The sequence below is a fragment of the Pan troglodytes genome, chromosome 9, assembly GCF_028858775.2.
Source record: "Pan troglodytes isolate AG18354 chromosome 9, NHGRI_mPanTro3-v2.0_pri, whole genome shotgun sequence".
Lineage (NCBI taxonomy): Eukaryota > Metazoa > Chordata > Mammalia > Primates > Hominidae > Pan > Pan troglodytes.
In genome coordinates this window covers 97,213,477-97,235,655 of record NC_072407.2, presented here as the reverse complement: position 1 = coordinate 97,235,655, position 22,179 = coordinate 97,213,477, and the positions used below count along the sequence as shown (strand labels likewise).

At 41.8% G+C, this 22,179-nt stretch overlaps 1 protein-coding gene across 2 annotated transcripts in view; it reads right to left on the bottom strand.

The window, feature by feature from the left end:
• The window catches only part of ENDOD1 (endonuclease domain containing 1), a 42,919-nt gene that overhangs the window by 4,389 nt on the left and 16,351 nt on the right, over nucleotides 1-22,179 (bottom strand). The window lies entirely within an intron of this gene.

The following is a 22,179-nucleotide window of genomic DNA, read 5'->3' as shown; positions in this document are numbered from 1 at the left end:
AGTTTGGAAGGACTTGGTTCTCTGGCACATGCACACTTCATTCTGATATACCAAAATCCTGGTGTTTCAAAGCATCTTTCAGATAGGCTGTTTCCTAGTCTATTACCTGTGTTTATCCCACCCTGCTCTACAGTAACACTCCTTCACTCACACCCACACCCACCATCGTGATGTTCTTTTTAAAATCTGTTGTAGTCTGGGGCCAGGTGCGGTGGCTCACGCCTATAATCCTAGCACTTTGGGAGGCTGAGGCGGGTGGATCATCTGAGGTCAGGAGTTCAAGACCAGCCTGGCCAACATGGTGAAATCCTATCTCTACTAAAAATACAAAAATTAGCTAGATGTGGTGATGGGTGCCTGTAATCCCAGCTACATGGGAGGCTGAGGCAGGAGAATCACTTGAACCGGGGAGGCAGAGGTTGCAGTGAGCTGAGATTGCACCATTTTACTCCAGCCGGGGCAACAGAGCAAGACTCTGTCTCAAAAAAAAAAAAAATCTGTTGTAGTTTCATGAACTTCATAATTCTTTTTTGGAATACTTTTGCATGAGCTTCAAAGTAATTCTAAAAAAGAAAACAAGGGGAGAGTAGATCTCAACAGGCCCATAAAGCCAGAACTGCAACTCAGTTAATCAGCCACCAATGTTGGTTGCAATTTAATGCACATGTTCCTAATGAATGTTTACACATTTTCGGATTTATGAAAAATAATCAACTCTAATCAGCGCATTTAAATTACATGGGGGAAAATGTACAGTCTGGTGTCAGTTATTAGGTATTTATCAGGCAAAACTAAAATTCAAATTAGACCAGTTGCTGTTTGAACTTAATCTCCCCAATATTTGCTATGACTAACAATTCATTTTGTGTCTTGGTCAATCTAGACATGTGCTATATATCAATTGCCATCAATATATACATCCTTTCTTGGTTCTGCTTTCTTTATAAAAAAAATTCAATATTATTTATGATTATTTTCATCTTATCTGAAAGGACAAAAGGAAAGTGCTTAGGATTAATTTAGGATTATGTCATTATCCCCCAAACTAACTTGTAAATTCTTGACACCAGAAACCATGTATATTCCCCCAGAACCCAGCCCAAGGCCTGACACATACTAGAATCTCAAGGCATTCTTGTTAATCTTTATGCCCTGGGGCGGCAGTATTTATAATAGCAGCAAGTGGAACCATCCCACATTTTAAAAAACAGGGAAAGGTTTCATAAATAATGTTATGTTATATCTATCAAAGAAATAACGCATTAAAAACCATTATGGGCAGGCATGGTGGTTCATGCCTGTAATCCCAGCACTTTGAGAGGCCGAGGCAGGTGGATCACCTAAACTCAGGCATTTGAGACCAGCCTGGGAACATGGCGAAACCCCATTTCTATAAAAAAAAAAATCAAAAAATTAGCTGGGCATGGTGGTACACACCTGTGGTCCCAGCTACTCAGGAGGATAAGGTGGCAGAATCGCTTGAGCCTGGGAAGTAGAGGATGCAGTGAGCAGAGACTGTGCAACTGCACTCCAACCTGAGTAACATAGTGACACCCCCATCTCAAAAAAAAATCATTAAAAAGCACTTGGAATTATAAAGGGGTTCGTAATGATAAGAAAATATATGCTATAATGTTGAAAAGAAAGGGCAGGATATAAAATTAAATAATCACTTTTTTAAAAGCCTTCGAGTATGTAAGGAAAACTTTTGAAATAAACATATGACATGTCAACATGGTTGTTTGATTCCTGGGGATGCAAGTCATATTTTTTCCTCTATTTTCTTGTTTCTCTCCTTGTACCTCCCTACCCACATCAACCCATAATATGTGTTACTTTCAAAAGGAAATAAAAAAATACAAACCTAATTAAAATGAGTAAATTCTTGTTAACTGATTCCCTAAAATTGGTGCTACTCACTAAACATATAAAATAACCACCCAGGGAGTCAAGGCCGTAGGAATTGTGTTGCACCTCTAGTCTGAGGGCAGTCCAACTGCACATCTCTCTGGCTCTGCAATGGCAAATGAAGACACTCTCTTGTAGGTATGCATAGGGGTATTGAGGGCAATGGATGAGCAACTTGGTATAAAGGCAAGAATATTTGCTGAAGTCTAATGGAGTAATCTAGCGGTTGACCCTACTCATTCACTCCATGCCTTCCCCCATTCTTAGAAGGAGCAATGATCCTGGGTGCTCTTCACCTGCTACCACATCCCTTGTAGGATAGAGGAAGTCGGTGTGGAGATTCCTCAGGGATCTAGAACTAGAAATACCATTTGACCCAGCCATCCCATTACTGGGTATATACCCAAAGGATTATAAATCATGCTGCTATAAAGACACATGCACACGTATATTTATTGTGGCACTATTCACAATAGCAAAGACTTGGAACCAACCCAAATGTCCAACAATGATAGACTGGATTAAGAAACTGTGGCACATATACACCATGGAATACTATGCAGCCACAAAAAATGAGGAGTTCATGTCCTTTGTAGGGACACGGATGAAGCTGGAAACCATCATTCTCAGCAAACTATCACAAGGACAAAAAACCAAATACCACATGTTCTCACTCATAGGTGGGAATTGAACAATGAGAACACATGGACACAGGAAGGGGAACATCACGCAACGGGGATGGTTGTGGGGTGGGGGGAGGGGGGAGGGATAGCATTAGGAGATATACCTAATGCTAAATGACGAGTTAATGGGTGCAGCACACCAACATGGCACATGTATACATATGTAACAAACCTGCACGTTGTGCACATGTACCCTAAAACTTAAAGTATAATAATAATAATAATAATAATAAAGAAGCTCATTCATTTGGTTAAGCTGCTGTCTCTGCTCTCTTATATCTGAAAGATACATCCCAAGGAAACATCAGCCTCATTTTTGAATCATAAGATCAGGATATAGCAGAGCCAAGATCTATGGAGACTTGGGTGTAAGGTCGGGGATTTTAAGATGCACATTTCTCCATGGTTACTGGGGCATTTTGTATGCACTTAACCTGGTGTAGTGCCTTCATTCCTTCTAGGGGAATCTAAAGATTGTTTTTGAATTGATAACCCTGTGGCAGAGCATAGGGGGAGCATGCTGGAGTATCTCTAGCCCAAGAGCCACCCAAGGGTGAAACGTGCCTACAGGGGTTGATGGAAGGCCTAAAAAAATGAGCAGAGAAGAGGGACTTGGATGAGGAAGGGGAGGAAGCAATAGAAAGAGGCAGAAGGAGAACAGGGGAGGATAAAAAAGGGAAGCAAATGAGAGAGAGAGAACGTGCATGGCATGTGTAAGAGACCAAGTGTCCTGTTGTTAAGCAGAAACCAGGACTTACAATGGACTTATAAAGGACTGTGGGGGTTGATACACTCCCAAACTGCTATGCGTGGTCTTCCAGTGCTGCAATCAGAGGAGACTAAGCCGGGTGTTTCTGCATCCTCTTAGATCACTTAAGTTCATGGGGCTTCAGATTTCAGCCATGGCCTTGCACCTGACAACCAGGTAAGGCCTTTTCTGCCCAACTCCACAGGGAAATTTCCCATACACTTACATGGCAAATAAGCCAGGATGGAACCAAGGTAGCTGGGAAGGCCGTGGCCCAATTCTACACTGGGTCCTGTGCACCCCCCTGCCCTGGGCCTTCCAAGGCAAAGCAGTAACTAAACCATATGCTTCAGAAATACAGGCAGCTTGGGGCACATCTTCCCTCCCCTTCCCCTGCTTTCTTCAGAACCTCATATCCATGTTTACTATATTCTTATGAGCTCCAAACCTGGTTCTATGGTTTGATGACAAGATAGAACATAGTGTTTAAAATTGAGACAGAATATCTGGCTACTATACCTGTATAGTGATGGGGAGATGGATTGGAGACTAATATTTTTTGAACTACCAATTTAATGCTTTCAATACAACATTATATGGAAGGCATTTTTACTTTATTTTACAGATAGGGAAACCAAGACACAGAATGATGAAGAAAATTTTCCAGTATTCCAATAATTAGTAGCAGGAATGGAACTTTTTCCATTTCAATGATTTTTTTTTCTAGCATCTCTATTTTGTTTTATTTCAAATTCTCCTTTTTTTCTCTCTCTTGGGAAATCCTTTTTTATCTTTTAATAGTTTAGACATTGATTTTTAAAGTTCCTTTAAGATTTCTCTATTTGGTTTTTCAGTTTATTTTGTTGCTTCTACTGGTTGACTTCAAGGAGTGTGTATAGTTAAGTACTTTGCAATTTCTGCTGATGAGTTTATCTTCATGAGAGGTCCATGGTATTTTGTCAGAAAACAAAAAAGAAACCCAACAGGATTGCTTTCAAAGTTGCCCCTGCCAGACCCCTACAGCATTCAATGAATTGGGACCAGCTTCTGAGTTATTTTCTCAGTTCAGGGTTTTCACATGGAGAAAGAAGAGCAAATATGGAACCAGCACGCCCAGCCGGAAAAACGCTACATTTTATCCAATATTCTATGTGTTTGCAGTGTGAGGAAAGGAATTCCACATCTGCTCAGTTGACCAGATGTTTTCTCCATTGTCTCAGGCTTAAAACGTTTCTCCTAAAGCAAGCCTTGTTTCCTTTTATAACTCATTATAGATTTATCATCCCAAAATGTATCTGCTTTGCTTAAATTTTTTTTTTTTTTTTTTTGGTATTTATACTACCTCCTGAATCAATGTTTGGTATGAGTAGGACAGTATGTTTCAACACTTTTACTGATGGTAACAAGAACTATATAGGCTGAAGCCTCTTACTAACAATGGGCTACAGGGACTCTCAGCCCTTTCCTAAATCACATTGGCCACTTTGTAAACAATCTGATTCTATTTTCTTACTAATTCCTTTGTATTAACTATTACCCACAACTCTTTTGTCTGTTCATGCAGGTATTTCTATCTCCCTGAAATTCATTTCTGTCAATTTTATCTTTTGCAACTTGGAGTTGTCAAAAAAAAAAAAAACGGACATTACATTATGAAGTCACTTTAACATATCATTTATAAAAATATATTAAATCCTAGGACCTTTTATTTTTACTTTTTTTTTTTTTTTTTTTTTTTTTTGAGACAGAGTCTTGCTCTGTTGCTCAGGCTGCAGTGCAGTGGCCTGATATTGGCTCACTGCAACCTCCGCCTACCGGGTTCAAGCGATTCTCCTACCTCAGCCTCTGGAGTAGGTGGGAATACAGGCACGTGCCACCACACCCGGCTAATTTTTGTATTTTTAGTAGAGATGGGGTTTCACCATGTTGGCCAGGCTGGTCTCGAACTCCTGACCTCAAGTGATCTGCCCGCCTCGGCCTCCCAAAGTGCTGGGATTACAGGCGTGAGCCATGGCGCCCGGCCCCTAGGACCTTTTAATACCATACTAACTGATTTCCACTGAGGAAAATGCCCATTTGCTCACTATGCTATCTCCCTGTTTAAGACCAGTTTTTTAACCTATGACAAAACTTTCTTTTGATCCCAAGATGACTCATGTTTTAATAGCTTTTGTTGAAGAATCATCTGAAAAATCTAAATAAAATCAGTATACCAGCCCCCATCATTACCATGCTCACCTAACTCTACAAAACAACTAAGTATGTCTTGGTAGGCTCTCATTTTCTGAAGGGATGCCAAAGTGTGTGTGTGTGTGTGTGTGTGTGTGTGTGTAACTTAAATGCCCACTTCATCTATAGGAAACTGTATTAAAAATAGTAATAGGCCAGGCATGGTGGCTCACGCCTATAAACCCAGCACTTTGGGAGGCTGAGTGGTTGGAACTTGATCACCTGAGGTCAAGAGTTCAAGACCAGCCTGGCCAACATGGTGAAACCCTGTTTCTACTAAAAATACAAAAAAAAAAAAAAAAGAAAAGCCAGGCATGGTGGCATGTGCCTGTAGTCCCAGTTACTTGGGAGGCTGAGGCATGAGAATGGCTTGAACTCAGGGAGGTGGAGGTTGCAGTAGCCGAGATCATGCCATTGTACTCCAGCCTGGGTGACAGAGCAAGACTCTGTCTCAAAAACTGAAAAAAATATATAGAAAAATAACAATAGCAATACTATTTGATTAAAATAGTCTTAGTATATTCTTTGATACATTGTCACTTAAAGAGTAGATGTATTTTTCCATGCTCTCTACAGACATGGTTTAATGATCTGGTTATTGCAATTATAGTAAATTACTGACAACATTGCTCCCTAAAGACAAAAATAAACCTATGATGTAAAAGGTTATTTCAGATGGCAATTTCTGGATTATACCTGCTCATTTGCACACACCACTGATCTTCCTCTTTAGTATCCCAGTGGAATCTCTAAATATAGGGGAACACACAAAGCTCTGTCTTATCTACCTCCCAGCTGACCTAATCCCCCTGGACTGTCAATGTAATTTGATACAGTTCCTAAAAAATTTCTTTCTAATCTCAACATGTTAAGTAGGTTTTAGAAAAATGAGCTGTCTTCACTCTACTAGCCTCCTGCCCCATAAATAATCTTACAATAAATTCATTTTGAAATTTAGTACCAAGAAAAAAATTTATCTCAAAGGGCTGATCTGTTTCCTTATATCAGACAGTAAAACCTATTTAAATCCATAGGTAGTTTTTTTGTTTGTTTCAGAATTAAATGAGGGGAAACTAAATTTTTATGATAATATGCATGTAAGGAAAACAATGAAAAATTGAAAAGAGTATTGGAGGGGAAACATTCACCTATTCCAAAATATTGTTAAGCCTATATTATGGATGACTAGCACTGCAAGAGGAGGCATTGAAACTGAAAATAATAACAACAATCATCATTTCTTAAGCACTGTATGCCAAACACTCTTCTATGAGCTCCACATGTATTATTAATAAATCAGGAAGGGGCTGAGCTAACTATACTCTCATTTAAACTTGCAACAACTATGTATTATTACTACCACATACAAGACAGGTGAGGAAACTGAGGCACATTGCAATTCAGTCACTGAAGAAGAAAATGAAGAGGGAGCACAGCAAGATGGCAGAATAGAAGGCTCCACTGATCATTTCCCCATAAGGACACCAATTTAATAACTATCTACACAAAAAACTACCTTCATAAGAACCAAAAATCAGGTAAGCACTCACAGTACCTGGTCTTAATTTCGTATCACTAAAAGAGGTACTAAAGACATAGGAAAACCAATCTTGAATGACCAACACCACCCCTCCACCATGCCACAGCAGCACTGGCATTCTATGCAGAGGGTAATTCTATGTACTGGGGAGAGGGGAGTACAGCAACTGCGAGGCATTGAACTCAGTGCTGCCCTTGTTACATAGCAGGAAGCAAAACTGGACCAAACTCAGCTGATGCCTGCCCATGGAGGGAGAGCATTAAACCAGCCCTAGCCAGAGAAAAGCTGCCAATCCCAGTGGTTGGAACTTGACTTTCCACAAGCCTCGCCACTGTAGGCTAAAGTGCTATGGACCTTAAATAAACATGAAAGGCAGTCTAGGCCACAGGGACTGCAACTCCTAGGTGAGTCCTAGTGCTGAACTGGGTCCAGAACCAGTGATCTAGAGGGCATGTGACCTACCGAGACACCAGCCAAGGTGGCTAAGGGAGTGCTGGCATCACCCCTCCCCTAACCCCAGGTTGCACAGCTTACAGCTCCAAAAGAAACCTCTTCCTTCTGCTTGAGAAGAAGAGAGAGAAGAGTGGAAAGAACTTTGTCTTGCATTTTGGATACCAGCTCAGCCACAGCAGGATAAGGCACTGGTCAGAGTTGTGAGGCCCCGTTTCTAGGCCCTAGCCCCTGGATGACATTTCTAGTCACACTGGGCCAGAAGAAAACGTGTTGTCTTGAAGGGAAGGACCTAGTCCTGGGAGGATTCATCATCTGCTAACTGAAGACCTTTTGGGCCCTTAATAATCAGCAGCAATACCTAGGTAAGCATGTCATGGGCCTTAGATGCGACTCTGAGACTTCCTGGCTTCAGGTGAGATTCAGCACAATACCAGCTGTGGTGGCTACAGGGACAGACTTCTTCTGCCCAAGAAAAGTGGAGGAAAAAGTAAAGAGGACTCTGTCATGCACCTCAGGTACCAGCTCAGCCACAGAGAGCATCAAGTGGGCTCTTGGGGCCCCCGATTCTAGGACTTGGCTCTTGGATGGCATTTCTGGACCTGCCCTGGGTCAGAGGGGAGCCCACTGCCCTCAAAGGTAAGTCCCAGGCCAAGCAACATTTGCCACAAGCTGACTAAAGAGACTTTGAGGGAACACTGACGGGGTGTTCTGGCAGTACTCCCTGAAAGACTGTGGTGGCAGTGTCAGAGCCCACAGGGTGAGGCTCCTCTGCCTTTGGAAAGGGGAGGGAAGAGTGAGAAGGACTGCATTTTTGTGGCTTGAATGCCAGCTCAGCTGCAACGGACTAGAACACCAGGTAGACTTCTAAGGTTTTTGACTCTAGTCCCTGGCTCCCAGATGGCATCTCTGGACATGCCCAGGGCCTGGGGGAACTCACTGCCCTGAATGAAATAACACAAGCCTGGCTGGATTTGCCACCTGCTGATTGTGGAGCCCAATGTCCTTGAGCAAACACAGGCAGTAGCCAGGGAGTGGTTACAGCAGGCTGTGGATGAACCAAGTACTGTGCTGGCTTCAGGTCTGACCCACCACAGTCCTAGCGGTGGTGGCCACAGGGGTGCTTGTGTCACTCCATCCTCAGCTCCAGGTGACTCAGACCAGAGAGAGAGACTCTGTCTGTTTGAGAGAAAGTAAGAGAAGAGAACAAAAGACTCTGCCTGGTAACCCAGAGAATTCTTTCTGATCTCATCCCAAGACTATCAAAGTGGTACCACTATGAGTCTGCAAGAACCACAGTGTTACTGGGCTTGGGATGCCCCCTAAAGCAGATACAGCGTAGATCACAACACCCAAGTCCTTTCATATCTCTGGAAAGCCTTCCAAGAAGGATGGGTAGAAGCAAGCCCAGACTGAGAAGACTACAATAAATACCTAACTCTTCAATGCCCAGACACAGACAAACATCTACAAGTATCAAGACCATCCAGGAAAACATGACCTCATCAAATAAACTAAATAAAGCACCAGGGACCAATCCTGGAGAAACAGAGATATGTGACTTTTCAGACAAAATTCAAAATAGATGTGCTGAGGAAACTCAAAGAAATTCATGATAACACAGGGAAGGAATTCAGAATTCTATCAGATAAATTTAAAAAAGAGATTGAAATCATTAAAAAGAATCAAGCAGGAATTCTGGAGCTGAAAAATGCAATTGACATACTGAAGAATGCATCAGAGTCTTTTTAATAGCAGAACTGATCAAACAGAAGAAAGAATTAGTGAGCTTAAAGACAGACTACTTGAAAATACATAGTAACAAGAGACAAAAGAAAAGGAATAAAAAACAATGAAGCACACCTACAAGATCTAGAAAATAGCCTCAAAGGGGCAAATCTAAGAATTACTGGCCTTAAAGAGGATGTAGAGAAAGAGATAGAAGTAGAAAGTTTACTCAAAGGGATAATAACAGAGAACTTCCCAAACCTAGAGAAAGACATCAATATCCAGGTACAAGAAGGTTATAGAACACCAAGCAGATTTAACCCAAAGAAGACTAAGAGATTTAATCCAAACTTCCAAAGGTCAATGATAAAGAAAGAATCCTAAAAGCAGCAACAGAAAAGAAACATATAAAATACAATGGAGCTCCAATATGCCTGTCAGCAGACTTTTCATCAGTGGAAACCTTACAGGCCAGGGGAGAGTGGCATTCCATATTTAGAGTGCTGAACGAAAAAAACTATTACCCTAAGAGTAGTACATTGGTGAAAATACCTTCATACATGAATAAGAAATAACCACTTTCCCAGACAAACAAAAGCTGAGAGATTTTAGCAACACCAGGCCAGTCCTGAAAGAAATGCTAAAGGGAGTACTTCAATCAGAAAGAAAAGGATGTTAATGAGCAATAAGTAATCATCTGAAGGTGCAAAACTCACTGGTAATAGTAACTGCACAGAATATTATTATATTGTAACTGTGGTGTGTAAACTACTCTTAATCTTAAGTAGAAAAACTAAATGATGAACCCGTCAAAAACTGTAACTACAACAACTTTCCAGGACACAGACAGTACAATAAGATATAAATAGAAACAATAAAAAGTGAAAAAGTGGGGGAATCAAGTTAAGGTGTAGAGTTTTTATTAGTTGTCTTTTTGCTTGTTTATCTGTTTGCTTATGCAAACAGCATTAAATTGTTATCAGCTTAAAATAATGATAGTATTTGCAAGCCTCATGGTAACCTCAAATCAAAAAATATACAGCAGATACACAAAAAATAAAAAGCAAGAAACTAAATCATATCCCCAGAGAAAATCACTTTCACTAAAAGGAAGACAGGAAGAAAGGAAAGAAGCAAGAGATGACCACAAGACAACCAGAAAACAACAAAATGGCAGGGGTAAGTCCTTACTTATCAATAACACTGAATGTAAATGGACTAAATTCTCCAATCAAAAGACACAAATGGGCAGAATGGAGGTAAAAACAAAACCCATTGATCAGCTGCCTACTAGAAACATGCTTCACCCATAAAGACACACATAGACTGAAAATAAAGGATGGAAAAAGATATTCTATGTAAATGGAAATCAAAAAAGAGCAGGAGTCACTATGCTTATATCAGACAACACAGATTTCAGGACAAATACTATAAGAGACAAAGAAGGTTATTATATAATGATAAAGGGGTGAATTCAGCAAGAGGATATAAAAATTTTAAATATATAGGTAACCAACATTGGAGCACCCAGATATATAATGCAAAGTTTTTGTTTTTGAGACAGAGTCTTACTCTGTTGCCCAGGCTGGAGTACAGTGGCTCAATCTCAGCTCGTGGCAACCTCCGCCTCCCAGGTTCAAGCGATTCTCCTGCCTCACCCTCCCAGGTAGCTGGGATTACAGGCACATGCCACCACACCTGGCTAATTTTTGTATTTTTGGTAGAGACAAGGTTTGCCATGTTGGCCAGGCTGGTCTGGAACTCCTGACCTGAGGTGATCTGCCTGACTCAGCCTCCCAAAGTGCTGGGATTACAGGCATGAGCCACCGTGCCCAGCCTATAATGCAAATATTATTAGAGCTAAAGAGAGAGATACACCTCAATACAACAATAGCTAAAGATTTCTACACACCACTTTCAGCATTGGACAGATCTTCCAGACAGAAAATCAAAGACAAAGAAACATCATACTTAATCTGCACTATAATCAAATGGATCTAATAGATATTTAATCCCATTCTTGTCCTCAGCACATGAATCATTCTTAAGGATACACCATGTGATAGGTCGCAAAACATATCTGAAAACATTCAAAAAAACTGAAATAATGCCAAGCATCTTTTCTGAACACAAAGAAACAGAAATCAATAACAAGAGGAATTTTGGAAACTATACAAATACATGGAAATTAAACAGTATGCTCCTGAATGACCAGTGGGTCAATGACAAAATTAAGAAGGAAGGTGAAAGATTTCTTGAAACAAATAATAATGGAAACATATTCCAACATAACAAAACCTATGGGATACAGCACAAGCAGTACTAAGAAGGAAGTTTATAGGCATAAGCACCTAAAACAAAAAAGTAGAAAAGTGTCAAATAAACAGCCTAATGTTGCATCTTAAAGAACTAGACAATCAAGAGTAAGCCAAGCCAAAATTAGAAGAAAAGAAAAAATAAAGATCAGAGCAGAAATAAATGAAATTGAAATGTAGAAAACAATACAAAAGATCAATGAAACAAAAAGTTGATTTTTTGAAAAGTTGAACAAAACTGACTTAGTAGCCAGAGCAACTAAAAGAAAAAGAGAGAAGACCCAAATAAATAAAATCAGAGATGAAAAAGGAGACATTAGAACTGTACCACAGAAATTCAAAATATCTACTATGAGTGGCTACTATGAGCAACTCTATGCCAATAAATTGGAAAATCTGGAAGAAATGGACAAATTCCTAGGCATATACAACCAACCAAAATTGAACAAGGAAGAAATCCAAAACCTGAACAGACCAATAACAAGTAACAAGATCGAAGCTATAATAAAAAAGTCTCCCGGTGAAGAAAATCCTGGGACCTAATGACTTCACTGCTGAATTCTACCAGGCATTTAAAGAAGAACTAATACCAATCCTACTCAAACTATTCCAAAAAACAGAGAAGAGAATACATCCAAACACATTCTATGAGGTCAGTATTACTCTGATACCAAAACCAGATAAAGACACATCTAAAAAGAAAACCAGAGGCCAGTATCTCTGATGAATATTGATGCAAAAATCCTCAACAAAATATTAGCAAGCCAAATTCAATAATACATTAAAAAGATCATTCATCATGACCAGGTGGGATTTATTCCCGGGATGCAAGGATGGTTGAACATACATAAATCAATCAATGTGACACATCATATCAACAGAAGGAAGGAAAAATATCTTATTATCATCTCAACTGATGATGAAAAAGCATTTGATAAAATTCAACATCTCTTCACGATAAAAGACCTCAAAAAAGTGGGGATAGAAGGAACATACCTCAACATATATATAATAGACCCACAGCTAGTATCATACTGAAGGGGGAAAAACTGAAAGTCTTTCCTGTAAGATATGAAACATGACAAGGATGCCCACTTTCACCATCATTATGCAACACAGCTAGGAAGTTTTAGCTAGAGCAATTGGAGAAGAGAAAGAAATAAAGGGCATCCAAATTGGAAAGGAAGAAGTCAAATTATCCTTGTTTGTGGATGATATAACCTTATATTAAAAACCTAAAGACGCCACACACACACCAAAAAAAAACCTAGTAGAACTGATAAACAAATTCAGTTAAGTTGTAGGACACAAAATAAACTACAAAAAAATCAGTCACATTTCTATATATCAACAGTGAATAATCAGAAAAAGGAATAGAAAAGTAATCCCACTTAAAATAGCCAAAAATCAAAGTAAATACCTAGGATTTAACAGAACCAAAGAAGTAAAAGATCTGTATAATGAAAACTATAACACACTACTGAAAGAAATCAAAGAGGACACACAAAAAGAGGAAAAATATTCCACGTTCATAGAAGAATCGATATTGTTCAAATGTCCATACTACCCAAAGCAATCTAAAGATTCAATGCAATCCCTATCAAAATATCAATGGCATTCTTCATAGAAACAGAAGAAACAATCCTAAAATCTATATGGAACCATAGAAGACCCAGAATAGCCAAAGCTATCCTAAGTAAAATGAACAAAACAGGAGGAATCATACTACCTGACTTCAAATTATACTACAGAGCTATAGTAACCTAAATAGCATGTTACTGGTATAAAAACAGACACATAGACCAATGGAACAGAATAAATAACCCAGAAACAAATCCACACGCCTACAGAGAACTCATTTTTGACTAAGGTGCCAAGAACATACACTGGGGAAAAGACAGTCTTTTCAATAAATGGGGCTGGGAAAACTAAATATCCATATGCAGAAGAATGAAAGCAGACCCCAATCTGTTATTATATACAAAAGTCAAATCAAAATGGATGAAAACTTAAATCTAAGACCTCAAACTATGAAACTACAGAAAACATTGGGGAAACTCTATAGGACACTGCTCTGGGCAAAAATTTCTTGAGTAATATCCCGTAAGTACAGGCAACCATAACAAAAATGGACAAATGGATCACAAGTTAAAAAAGCTTCTACACAGGAAAAGAAACATTAATAAAGTGAAGAGACAACCCACAGAATGGGATAAAATATTTGCAAACTACCCATATGACAAGGGATTAATAACCAGCATATATAAGTTCAAACAACTCCATAGGAAAAAAATCTAATAATCCAATTTAAAAATGGGCAATCAGCCTGGGCGACATAGCGAAACCCCGTCTCTACAAAAAATTAGCTAGGCATGGTGGTGTGCACTTGTAGTCCCAGCTACTCAGGAAGCTGAGGTGAGAAGATCACTTGAGCCCAGGAGGTAGAGGCTGCAGTGAGCCAAGATTGTGCCTGGGCATCAGAGTAAGAGCCTGTCTCAAAATCAATCAATCAGTTAATTGATCAATCAATGAAACATAAAAAATGAGCAAAAGATTTGAATAGACATTTCTCAAAAGAAGACATACAAATAGCAAACAGGTATACGAAAAAGTGCCCAACATCATCAACCATCAGAGAAATGCAAATCACAACTACAATGAGATATCACGTCACCCGGGTTAAAATGGCTTATATCCAAAAGATAGGCAATAACAAATGCTGGTAAGGATGCAGAAAAAAAGTAACCCTCTTACACTGTTGGTGGGAAAGTAAATTAGTACAACCACTGTGGAGAACAGTTTGGAGGTCCCTAAAAAAACTAAAAATAGAGTGACAATATGACGCAGCAATTCCACTTCTGAGTATATACCCCAAAGAAAGAAAATCAGTATATCGAAGAGATACCTGCACTTCCGTGTTTGTTGCAGCACTGTTCACAATAGCTAAGATTTTGAAACAACCTAAGTGTCCTTCAACAGATGAATAAAGAAAATGTGGTACATACATATGCACAATGAAGTACTATTCAGCCATAAAAAAGAATGAATTCCTGTCATTTGCAACAACATAGATGGAACTGGTGGTCATTACATTAAGTGAAATAAGCCAGCCACAGAAATACAAACATTGCATTTTCTCACTTATTTGTGGGATCTAAAAATCAAAATAATTGAACTCATGGAGTTAGAGAGCAGAAGGATGATTACCAGAGACAGGGAAAGATAGTGGGGAGTGTTGGGGAGGTGGAGACGGTTAATGGGTACAAAAAAATAGAAAGAAAGAATAATAAATAAGACCCAGTATTTGATAGCACAATAGGGTGAATATAGTCAATAACGCTTTAATTGTATATTTTAAAATAACTATAATAATATAATTGGATTGTTGGTAACATAAAGAATAAATGCTTTAGAGTAAGGATACCCCATTTTCCATGTGATTATTAGACATTGCATGCCTGTATCAAAATATCTCATGTTACCCATAAATATATATACCTACTATGTACCATTCCATGCCTGTATCAAAATATCTTATATACCCAATAAATATATACACCTACTATGTACCCACAAAAAAATTTAAATTAAAAAAAAAAAAAGCTTCAGTAATTTGCCCAGGGTCACATGGTTAGTATGTGACGGGACCACGTGCCAACTTAGGAAGTCCAGCCCCATAGCTAATGTTCCTAATCACTGTTTCATATGCCTCAAAATGGGCCTTCGCATCAATAAAGTCACCATCTATTTACGGAAACAAGGCAGATACATACAAACTTAAACAGAAAATCAAAAGAAAAGCAATAGCATAATCCAGTTTATATCAACTGCTAAATAAATGTTAGAAAGAAAAGCAACGGAATTTCAGAGGAAGGAAGGGCACAATGAGTGCAGTCAGGGAAGACACTGGAGGAAACAATCCTGAAGTGGAACTTGAAGGATATGCAAGATGTTGACAGATTTGGTGAAACAGATAGGTCAGTAAAGCTTTAGCAAGATTTCTACACAAAGGCTTTAAGGCAGAAACAGGCAGCCTGTGAAAATAGGACACTAGGTAAGGAAAAGTGACAGGTTACTTGGAAAGGGCAGCAGGGGATCAGACAAAAATTTCAAAAACATTGTTGCATCCCATTTACCCTTCACATAACCCTACAAGATAGGCATCATTATCATCTCCATGTCAGACATGGGAAAACTGAAACTCAGATGAATGGCAGGTACAAAGTCATCAAACAAGCATGTGGAAGAACCAGGGCTTAAGCCCAGCTTCTCTGATTTCAAAGCTCCTAAGTACATGCCAGTAGCATCCCAAGCATCTGAATGAGGAGGGGAATGCTGACAGCCACAGAGCAGACACTGTGAGAGAACAGGAGGATAAAGGAACAAATGAGAGACAAAAATGGTGCTATAAGGAGAATCAGTTGTCTAGGGTCATGCCAAAAGTCAAGGGAGGAGAAAGCTTTGGCTAGGGGATGATCAACAGTGTGTGCCACCTGCTGCAGAGAGGAAAGAGAAAGATGAAGTTAAGGCCTCGGGCTTTGGTGATTAGAGACCAGTAGCGACAGAGGGCTCAGGAAAGAAGACAGCTGGTGGAAGTGACTGGGTATGAGCAACAGGAGACTGCAGCAAGAGGCCTCTTGTTTAAGAAGTCTTTAGGTAGAGGCAGGAGAGAAAGAGGACCTCAGCCTTGAGAGATAAGCAGGTTACAAGGATAAACAAACATCGTCTTCCATGCAAGGTAAAGGGAACATTGGGAGGCTGGGGCTACTTGAGTCTCTGCATGACATAGCATCTTAGGGCAGGTTACCTGAAGCTCTAGAGCAGGGGTCTCCAACCCCAGGGCCATAGACCAGTACTGGTCCACACAGCAGGAGGTGAGCAGTGGGTGAGCAAGCGAAGCTTCATCTATATTTACAGCCATTCCCTAACACTTGCATCACCGTCTAAGCTCTGCCTCCTATGAGATCAGCTGTGGCATTAGATTCTCATAGGAGTGCAAACCTTATTGTGAACTGCACATGTGAGGGATCTAGGTTGTGTGCTCGTTATGAGAATCTAATGCCTGATGATCTGTCACTGTCTCCCATCACCCCCAGATGGGACCATCTAGTTGCAGGAAAACAAGCTCAGAGATTCCACTGATTCTACATTATGGTGAGTTGTATAATTATTTCATTATAGATTACAAAGTAACAATGACAGAAATCAAGTGCACAATAAAAGTAATGCTCTTGAATCATCCCGAAACCATCCCCCTGCTCCCCGGTCCATGGAAAAATTCTCTTCCATGAAACCTGTCCCTGGTGCCTAAAAGGTTGGGGACTTCTACTCTAGAGCATCCCAAGGGGAATGCTCAGAAGGCAATGGGTTGGAGGAGCAGGAAGGCACTGAACGGACTCCCATCCCTGAGGACTTCTGGGCTGCAAAATCTATGCAAATGTCAGGGGCCAGAGTCACCAGTGCAGATTTGCCATAGGGAGTTTGTCACTGAGGAGGGAGGAGGAGCTGTTTGTGGGAAGTGGCCTTCAGGGACATAAGCATGAAGATTTGGAGCCTGCCAGTACCAACACTGCTCGCTGGCCTCCTCCACTCCTTTTCTGTCCTTCTTTGGCCCAAGCACTCTTTTCTCAACTTCTCTAGGGCTAGAATCATGTCATCTTCACAAGCCGTTTCTCTGAAATAGCTCAGAGACATGACAGGGACAAGGGAGTTCCTTTAACTCCCTTCCCAGCATCAACCTTCTGCAAGTGTTTTGATGTGACAGAGGATCCCACAGGGCCAGAAGACTAAGAAAGAGATTAGGTGTCCCAGCTGAGACCAGTCAGGGGACTACACCGTGGGACAATGGAGTGAGAGTAGCCCTGAGAGCAGAAAGGAAGTGACAGAATGTCTTAGAATGTACAGGAGGATAAGGAGTCTCTGCAGAGGGCTAGAATGACTGACTGGGAAGAATGGAAAAGGGGAGAGAGGCTTGTAATGTGTTACTAATGTTGGTCATTGGCTTTAAAAAGCACAGACACACACACACACACATACATACACGGACTTGAAAGTCAGCAAAAAAGAGTTGTCAGAGAGAAGGGAACCCAGTGTACCAGGGAGGGGGATCCTGTGCATTTGCCTCTGGTATTTTTTACAGACTGTAGGCTCCTCAAAAGTTGGGATCATCTCTTGTACTCCTTGTCTGCCTAAGTCATAATAGAGACTCTGTATATGGTAGGTTCTTGGTAGGTATCTGCTAATCAGTACACTGGTGACCATGATGGGATCAATGGAAGAAGAAGATGGGCAGAGCAAGGGGATGATATTGGGATCCCATGGAGAAGAGTCAGCCTCTTCTGAGAACCTCTTCTGAGAATGCAGGGGAGGATGAAAGGAGGGCAGATGAGGGCTGGTGTTGGCAATTACTCAGGGAAGTGGTGATCTGCTTCTCTGCCATGGTGGCCAGGGGCCAAGAGCATAGGGAAAATTCGGAATGTCTTTAGCCTCCGAAGGCCACCATGCCAGGGAATTTACAGAAGAGTGAAAAAGACCGCTGAAAAGAAAGGCCCCGTGGATGTCAGCCAGGACAAGTGGGGCAGGGCAGCTCTGCTGAGGCCAAGGTTTGAGTTTTTGTACTTACACCCCCAGCAATGATCTGCAGTCCAGAGACAAGAACAGAAAAAGAACTGGCCTAGGTGTGGTGGATATGAACCCTGGCAGCCTTGTCCCTGCAAACAGATTGAAGTACCTGACCTCCAAATCCAGGTGGGCATGGGCCCAAGGTTGCAGGTGCTGACTAATGGCACCGCTGATGTGAAGAGACTGAGCAGTGCAGGTGCAGGTAAAGAGCAAGACAGGCTCAGTGGTGATGGGGAGGAGAAGGGTGGATTCTCGAAGGAGCAGCATGGCAGCAGGTAGCAGGCCAGGTGTGGCCCTGCTGCTGATGGGCAACTGGTGTGAGTGGAGACAGCGCCTCAGAGTGTGGGACACGAGTGGGCAGCCGAGTTTGGCAGGCTGACCTCCAAAGACAAAGCAGAGGAGTCTGCCACTGCACTGAGACGGTATGTTTATCCATCAGTCTGAACCACTGAATTGAAGGGCCAGGGCCAGTGCCCAATTATCTCTGTGTTCCCAGACCTAGCATGATGGTCCTGCACACCAGGGAGTGACTGGCATTTGTTGAAAGAATGATCTCATTTGAGCTCCACAACAATCTTCTGATGCACATAGGATTTCCTCCAATTTGCAGATGAGTCTCCAGAGAGAACTGGCTCTCCTCTAATTCTGCTCCTCGATCTGCTGCAAGGAAAAGGTGGTCCTGACAACAGACCATCAAAGTGGTTATTAAACTCTCAATGACTCTGACTCATGGAGGGTGGAGTTTCCTTCCCCTGGAGAATTTTAAGCTGAGGCTAGATAAGCACATGTAGGGGATGATTCCCACAAGATCCTGTGGTCAGGAGATGACCTAGGGAGCTATCCAACTCCGTGGGGACAAAGACGCTATTTCCTTAGGGGTTTGTTTTATTTTTCAACAAGAGTTAAAATAATAGAATGAGCTGAACAGTGGGTGTTCCCATTTTATTTCTGCTGTGTGAACTACAATATAGGCACACACCCACACACACTGGGATGTAAAAGGAATGCCACCACCCCTGCTGCCATCATCAGGTGGGTCAAAGAGCCCCTCCTTAGAAAAGATCGTGGGTGCAGCTGATAATGAGAACATCAGATAATCTTATCAGAGCTGCCTACAGGGGCCTAAAGGTCCTCTGCACAGTCACACACAGTAGGATGAACTCAATCTGAGGCTCGGGTGAGTCCTAGGAGAACCTACTTACCATGGAAAATACCCAGCGAGGGAAGGAGCTGCTGCCTTTCAACAATGGAGGGGGAGGATGGTGGGACCACAGCAGATTAAGGACATTTGAGGAGGAATAAAGCATGAGGCCTTTTCAGCTCTCAGGAAAGAAAGTGCCAACCCACCCATTTCAGGAAAAAAAAATCTTCCGTGCTTGGCATCTAAAATACTCTTTATCCTCTTGGGAATAGAAACCGCTTTAGAAGAATTAGGGGAATGCTCACTTTTCTTTTTTCTTTTTTTGGGTGTCTGTGTGTGTGTGTGTGTGTGTGTGTGTGTGTGTGTGTGTGTGTGTTTAGAAAAGAGAAATGCAGAGCTTTTCACTTCCTGAAAGGCCTTTTAGCAGAGCATGTCCTTGTCCTCTTGTCCTCTCCGCCTTCCTCCAGTGAATCACCCTTCCTCTGGGCTCCCAGCACCACTCACACACCTTCCTGGCTGTGGGAAGAAGGACGCATTTCCAGCTCTGGCCTGTGCTGTGCACACCCGTAGGTGTTGGCAAACTGTGGGAAAACAAAGACAAATGGCTAAAGAGCTCTCTCCCGAGTCAGAAGATGGTGGAATGGAAGATAAAACGTTCGAAAGGGTGGGTGTTCTACTTGCATTTCAGACTTCTCTTTTTCTTGAGAAGTTGAAAAAATAAAAATAAAAGGAGGAATTCTTTAAATTCACCAACTCCAAACTGGCAATAAATGCAGGCAAGAAAGCCCTGTGTGAAGGCCAATGGGTGGCCTGGGGGCAAACAGACTCTCCCGGGGACACCTCTGGCTGCTCATCACACACAGCGAGGAGTTTCAAGCTCCTCCAGGGAGCCTAAGAAAATGTGCGGACTCCGGCCGGGCGCGGTGGCTCAAGCCTGTAATCCCAGAACTTTGTGAGGCCAAGGCGGGCGGATCACGAGGTCAGGAGATCGAGATCATCCTGGCTAACACGGTCTCTACTAAACCCCGTCTCTATGAAAAATACAAAAAAATTAGCCGGGCGGAGTGGCGCGCGCCTGTAATCCCAGCTACTCGGGTGGCTGAGGCAGGAGAATCGCTTGAACCCGGGAGGCAGAGGTTGCAGTGAGCCGAGATCGCGCCACTGCACTCCAGCCTGGGTGACAGAGCAAGACTCCGTCTCAAACAAACAAAAAAAGTGTGCGGACTCCTTTAAGACCTTTCCAGACTGCAGTACCTTCTCAGGTTACATCAGCCCTGGTCTTCTTTGGTTTCCTTCCACGTTACTCACAGAAGCCTGTTTTCCACTCTGCTATCCTTTCCAGAGCAATTATTCTTAGCATTGACTGTGTGGTACAGAATTCAGAGGAGTCCCTTACATTGAGAAGGCTCCATTTCTAATTTTTTCCACCTTCTCAGTTCAGACAAGATCAAAGGTTCTTAGGCCTGGCTGCACATCAGAATCACCTGGGAGCTTTAAAAATATCCTCAGGCCTCACCCAGACCTTTTTTTTTTTTTTTTTTTTTTTTGAGACTCAGTCTCGCTCTCTCGCCCAGGCTGGAGTGTAGTGTCCCGATCTCTGCTCACTGCAAGCTCCGCCTCCTAGGTTCACGCCATTCTCCTGCCTCAGCCTCCCGAGTAGCTGGGACTACAACCCAGACTTCTTAAACCAGTAAAAAAAAAAGTTCCCCTCCACCCAACCCCAGCATCAGGGTGTTTTTAAATTTCCCCAGGTGATTCTAATACGATTGTAATAGGAACCATGGGGCTAGATCTCCATCAGGTTCTCACTGATCACTCTCTGAAGGAATTAAGCCCCTACCTTGACAGCCACTGCAGGAAATTAGTGATGTCTTCTTAAATCAATAGTTCTCAAATTCAGCTGAATTAAGGAGACATCACTAATTTCCTGCAGTGGCTGTCAAAAATGCAGACTCCTGTTCTTCACCACAGAGATACATTCTATTCAGTAGGTCTGGGATGGGACCTCCATATGCATTTTCACCACCATCCCAGGTGATGCTGACGGGGGAAAGTGGGGGGTGTCTATGAACCTCACGCTGAAAAACAAGTGTTTAAATCATTTTGCGGAGTGCCCTGGCTAAGCTTAATTTATTCCCGTGATATTGAGAGAGGAATTATCCACAAATCGCAAGAGCTGTCATAATGCCAAGGTAGAGAACAAAATACTGTGGGTCCTTTGGATCCTCCACCTATTAGATCAGCTAATATTCTGATCATGTAACATGTGTAAGCAAGGACTTCCTTCCTCAGTCCCAGGTGGAGTGAGAAGTCTACTTTTGCTATGCATATTCCTTTGAACATTTCACTACTCTAACACCTTCAATAACATCCTATTACTTCCTGATTAAATGACAAACTGGCATATTCATAGGCCTCCCCGCCAAATTTCTCCAACCTCTTCTCTCAAACCTTCCTTTATATTCAACCAGAATAGGTCAATCCCCCCACTCATCCATGTCAGTTACATGGCTGTAATGTAAATGCGCCCCACTTCTCTCTACAACTGCCCCTGTCACTACCAGCTGGGGATGCTTTCACCATTCCTCTATGCTACCTAAATCCTATCTGGGTGCCAAGCCTCAGCTCTGACCTCACAGCTCCTGTGCTGGGTGTCCATCCTTTGTCTTCCAGATCCATCTCCCCTCTTCTCTGCCCTACTCTGCATCTGGGGAGGCTGATTGATTTAGATGGGAGGCTGACTTTTATGGGAGGCTGACTTGTAGGAATCACATCAGCTGAGCCCCGTTGCCCTCTGGCTTCTGACTGGAGCCATC